General features: G+C 42.9%; 1 long non-coding RNA gene across 1 annotated transcript in view; it reads right to left on the minus strand.

Moving 5' to 3' along the window:
* Positions 1 to 5,413, minus strand: part of LOC120094810 (uncharacterized) — a 68,452-nt gene extending 63,039 nt beyond the window's left edge. Inside the window, exons 1-3 of the long non-coding RNA XR_015629779.1 lie at positions 5,315 to 5,413; positions 4,041 to 4,159; positions 431 to 583 (exon numbers count right to left, since the gene is read on the minus strand). This is a non-coding gene — a long non-coding RNA (uncharacterized LOC120094810). The remainder of the gene's footprint in view (positions 1 to 430; positions 584 to 4,040; positions 4,160 to 5,314) is intronic.
* Positions 5,414 to 6,000: the final 587 nt, after the last annotated feature.

The following is a 6,000-nucleotide window of genomic DNA, read 5'->3' on the forward strand; positions in this document are numbered from 1 at the left end:
CTCGATCATACACTGTTTTGTTGATTTTGAGTTTGCTTCTTGTAATTCTCTTTTTCTGCATTACATATTTTAAGAGTATTTTATCAGAAACGTACATAATTTATAATTAGACATACATAATTTATAATTATATTAACCCTGTTGAGCTCTAATAAAGCATTTTTCTCTTAAATCTCTTTTTGCCTGATATCAGTGATGAGATCCAAACCTTGGTGGTGTCCACAACTCTTTTTACATATCTAGTCACTGTATACTTCTACTGAAGGTATGCACCCGTTCCCTACCACTATTTAGATGTTGCTTTCAAATTTTAATGGCATATGAGAGCAAAATTTTGACATGTTCACTGTTCTGTAGGTTAACTGTGAGTTGAATTCACTCAAGTGGTTCTTCTAAAGGTTTGATCTGTGATTGTATAATTACAAATTACCTGGTAGTGTGACTAGTACTGGACAGCTGAAGATGTTCTCCTAGGTCTAGTGGTTGACATCAGCCATTGGCAGGGTCATAGTCTCCATAGTTTCTTGCCCTCAAGTGCCCATTGAGAGTTTGAACTTTTGCACATGATGCTGCCACATGAAAACTAAAAACAAACCACAAAACATTTCAGAGGTGGGGCAGGTCTTGGGGATTTTACAGTTTATTTATTTGGTACCCCCATTTTAACCGGTCATTAACAAGGAATGACTGGGTGGTGTGTGCTCCACGTGAACTTAGTAGGGGACACAGAGAGATGTCATTCAGCATTGTGCTCTATAACACATTGTTTGAAACAGGGAGATCAGTGCTTCTCTGTGCCACCATTTATTTATAAAAAAAGCTGACAGAGTCTTTGGTCCAAAGGTCACCTGGAAGCAGGATTCCATCTGCCTTGGAGCATCTCGGGGTTTTCCTTTGGTGCCTTCAACTCAAACACGCACGGCCAACCCATATTATGAAAAATAATTCACCTTATCAAAGCTTCCACTCACAGCTACAAAGTACCTGCCCAGAAACACCCAGTGTTGTGTTGGACCAAAAACTGGGCTACCATGGTCCATCCAATTCAATACATACAATTAACCTTTATAAGAACTATAAAGGTGGGGCTGGAGAGATGGCTGAGTGGTTAAGAGCACTGACTGCTCTTCCAGAGGTCGTGAGTTTAATTCCCAGCAGCCACATGGTGGCTCACAACCATCTGCAATGGGATCAGATGCCCTCTTCTGGTGTGTCTGAAGACAGCTACAGTGTATAATAAATAAATAAATCTTAAAAAAAAGAACTATAAAGGTGAATTACTTATAAATCCAATTTTAAGTTGAAATAGTCTCTGCCAGATAAAGTAAATGTATTCTCCATTTAATACATATATAATATAATATAATTAATATAATAATATAATAGCAAGGTCACTTAGAAGTCAGAAAAAGTTACTGTTAAATGACAGCCAAGAAAAGGATTCTACAGGAAACAACTACAAATCAAATCAGGTGAGTTTAGAAACCCCATTTCATTCTTACCATTTTCACAGTTAGGGAAAAGCTAATTTGGATTGCTATTATGCAATAAAAATTAAACCAACCTTCGTGGGTCCAGAGCCCCAGGGGTGGGGAAAACAGAGTGTGCACATCAGCGTATTCATTGAAGGTTTAAAGATCCTTAGTATTATTAATCAAGAATTTAAATGTCCCAAAGACATAATACTTCTTTCCCCCAGAATAAGATGTCTTATTCATAACCCAAATGAAAACTATATAAGAAGGAGGAGAGAAAGTCAGTGGTCCCTGGAATGCTTTGATCTGGATTAATGGTTCTGGTCCTCAGGGCTGTAAATTTAACTTCTATTGCTGTTCGTGCACTAAAGGGTACTCAATTGGCCCAAAAGAATTAATGCAACTTCTAAAAGTTGGCCAACTAATTTATAGGCAATAACTTACACGTCAGGAAAAATTGGATCAGCAAGTGATGCTATATTTATTTCCATGAAAGCCAGCAATGCTTTTCCTCACGAAAGTTAGAGGGATTAAGTTCATCTCAAAGTTCCCCCTGAGAGGGATGAACAGGATGAAATGGCCCTGTTGAGGAAGGAGTGTGAAGGAGGAGTGTGAAGGAGGAGTGTGAAGGAGGAGTGTGAAGGAGTGTGAAGGAGGAGTGTGAAGGAGCATGAAGGAGTGTGAAGGAGGAGTGTGAAGGAGTGTGAAGGAGGAGTGTGAAGAAGGAGTGTGAAGGAGGAGTGTGAAGGAGTGTGAAGGAGGAGTGTGAAGGAGTGTGAAGGAGTGTGAAGGAGTGTGAAGGAGGAGTGTGAAGGAGGAGTGTGAAGGAGTGTGAAGGAGGAGTGTGAAGAAGGAGTGTGAAGGAGGAGTGTGAAGGAGTGTGAAGGAGGAGTGTGAAGGAGGAGTGTGAAGGAGTGTGAAGGAGTGTGAAGGAGTGTGAAGGAGGAGTGTGAAGGAGGAGTGTGAAGGAGTGTGAAGGAGGAGTGTGAAGGAGTGTGAAGGAGTGTGAAGGAGTGTGAAGGAGGAGTGTGAAGGAGTGTGAAGGAGGAGTGTGAAGAAGGAGTATGAAGGAGTGTGAAGGAGTGTGAAGGAGTGTGAAGGGGTGTGAAGGAGGAGTGTGAAGAAGGAGTGTGAAGGAGTGTGAAGGAGTGTGAAGGAGGAGTGTGAAGAAGTGTGAAGGAGTGTGAAGGAGTGTGAAGGAGTGTGAAGGAGTGTGAAGGAGGAGTGTGAAGAAGGAGTGTGAAGGAGTGTGAAGGAGGAGTGTGAAGGAGTGTGAAGGAGGAGTGTGAAGGAGGAGTGTGAAGGAGTGTGAAGGAGTGTGAAGGAGTGTGAAGGAGTGTGAAGGAGGAGTGTGAAGGAGTGTGAAGGAGGAGTGTGAAGCAGCTGCTAAAGGGAACAGCTAAAGGGGTCAGGAGAGGAAAAAGTCCATCTCTTCTGCACAAAAGACTTTGTGACCGTCTAAGATTCTAGATCACAACTGAGGCCGCCAGAAACCCAATCTTCTGTGGTAATACAATTCAGCTCTTTCGTGGGTCAACGTTGCCTTTGATTGGCTGTTGTTCTCGGAGTGTATTCCAGTATAACGATCTGCCTTTTCCCAGTCCATACCTGACATTCAGCGCCCCCGCAAAAGCTGCTTACACACAGTCCGGATTCATGCCCATGCTTTCTCAAGTCTCTCTGCCCAGACTGTTCTCTACATCTGACTTAAGTTAAACTCCTGGATGGATCCTCATCCAATGGCGTATGAGAGAACTGAGGAGTACCTCAGCTTCTCCACTCACTGAGAAGACGGCTCTGCTGTGTCTGCCACAGTTCTGAGAAAGCCTCTGAAAGGCTGGCACCAATTGTGCCATAGTAGTAGTTTTCTTACCAAATTTTTGTAATTTGTCTTCCAGTATTTCCTGGATCTGGACTTCAGATAGAAGTCTATCCGTCTGAAGATATCTTAGGAGTAACTTTACAATCCTACCAAAAGCAATCTACAGATTCCATGCAATCTCCATCAAAATTCTAGCACAGTTCTTCACAGAACATGAAAGGATGACTTTTGGATTCGTAAGTAAACACACACACACACACACACACATACACACACACACACACACACACACACACACACACACACACACATATCACCGTCCCCGATTTCAACTTGTATTACGGAACAAGAGTAATAAAAAAAACCAACAACACGATATTAGCATTAAAAAGATAGGTTGATCAATGGAATCAAATTGCAGACCCAGACAGTCCATATTCCTATGGAAACATGATTTTTTTTTGACAAAGAAGGAAACTACTGCACACTGGAAGGAAGGCCTCAGCAGATGACAATGGTCTGACTGTGTGTCTGCATGCACAAGACTGCGAAGAGATCTGTATCTGTCACCCCGCACAAAACTCAACTTCAAATGGACCAAAGACCTCAACACAACGCCAAACACACTGAACCCTACAGAAGGGGAAGTTGGGGAGCAGCTTTGAACCCATTGACACAGGAAAAGACCCTCTGACCAGACACAGTTAACACAGACACTGAGATAGACAGTTAGTTAATGGTACCTTGTGAAACTTGAGAAGAAGAGAAAACTTGGACAGCCACTGTGGAGATCAGTGTAGTGTTTCCTCAGGAGTCTAGGAATAGGTCTACCTCAAGCCGTGCCCCTGTTAGGCATACACACCTGTGGTGGGTATGAGATGGGGTAAGGGAGAGAAGATGAGGAGGGACCACCAAAACTAAGGGTCGTCTAAAGGGTCAAATAGAAGACAGTAGTAGAAGCACACACATACATATATATTCATAAATATATATATGAATATATACATATATATAATCACCACTTTGGATACAAAGCCCCAACTAGACAGCTCTCAGCACCAAATGAAACCCTCGGTTCTAGGAATGAGTTACATCTAGCTCATTGAGCTGTTGGCCATGGGGTTCCCATGGAAACCACCAAACAACCCAGGCTTCCCCCAAGGCTATTAGTAGCTCTCCACAAACAATGGCAAGGCCCCATTGGTGAAGATAATGCTTACACACTTCATCTACATTTACCATTTAACATGGTGCCTAGCTACAGCCTTCACCCATACCGAATCGTTTTCACAGTACTGGAAGGTACTCTGCACACCACCAGGGGGATAAAAGTAAACACCATCCCAGCAGTAAACCCATCAATCCATAGTGATGACCTATGTGATATGCCGGCACAACAGTCTCCTTGAGACTGAACCCATGCGTGTCACTGCTCAGGTAACCAAATGCTACTGTTCTGCTAAAGCAATGTGGCAGCATAGTGACTCCCAATGACATTGTGCTATGGCCACAGATGTGCTCAATCAGGATCAGAGAGGCGTCTTCCTGTGGTAGATGGGAACGAATTCGAAGACCCACAACTAGGCAATAAGTGACAGTCCTACGTGGGATGTCTCTCTCAAACTTCTCTCCCCAGGGCTCAGGAAACTGCAGAAAAGGGAGGCAGGGAGATTGTAGAAGCCACAGGGATGGAAGGCAACAAAGAAAGAAGGCCTGGTAGACACAACGAGCCTTACCACTGTGAATCACAGTGACAGTGGCAGCATGTTGAGCACCTTTACAGATACAATCAGATGGGGCCACAGCGCTGAGAGGGAGAAGAGAACTTGATAGCCGGTCCCTGGCCAGGAAGCTGTCTCCAACGGACAACTGCTCACCAAGAAAAGGGCGTCTCACTGGGTCTACGAACCACAATTACAAGGAGGTCTAAACCCAGCAAGAGACAGCCAACACAAAATGAGCTCAATTGTACTTTTAGAGATTTTTTAAATCTCATAACTCCCCAGGCATTTTCCACCTTACTGGTCACTTGCTTATGTAGTATGGCTTCCGATGTTGTGTTTTTATTGGTTTTCTCTTTTTCTGTCTTCCTCTCTCTCCTCCCCCTCTCTCTTTCTGCTGTTCTCGTGCATTTCCTTTGGTCTTTTTCTTTTTCTCTTGCTCTGTTTTGTCCTAGCATGCAGTTGGATCTAGAACATGAGAGAAGAAGCTGGGATCAGAAAATGTTGTTTGAAAACATGTATTTCTCAATAAAAAGAAATGCCAGTTGCTATGTCTTAATAACATTAGTCTCCCGATCGTAACCTCAGCATTCTAACTGCAGTCGGGTACAGAACAAATAGAGCCTTTAGCTCTGGAGGCCACAGATCATGACATAAATAGCAGTTGGGCATCATGGTCAGCGGCCAGAGCATCAGTTCTTTTAGATTCTGCTACTGAGCTCACACACAGACAACAAAAGCATGGTGTGCTACCTCTGTGTCCACCATTGGTAAAATTGTGTGACACTTTACAAAAACCCCATGATCAGAATTATCTGGCAAAGATAGAAGTGCAGGGGAGGGTGGATGGGAAGAAAAATAAATAATGATGTGCTAGAGGAAGGAGCACCAATAAAACTTGATTTAACAAAATCTCATATATATATACATATATATATATATACACACATACACATATATATGTATATATACCCCCACATAT

The sequence above is a fragment of the Rattus norvegicus genome, chromosome 9, assembly GCF_021556685.1.
Source record: "Rattus norvegicus strain SHRSP/BbbUtx chromosome 9, alternate assembly SHRSP_T2T, whole genome shotgun sequence".
NCBI lineage: Eukaryota > Metazoa > Chordata > Mammalia > Rodentia > Muridae > Rattus > Rattus norvegicus.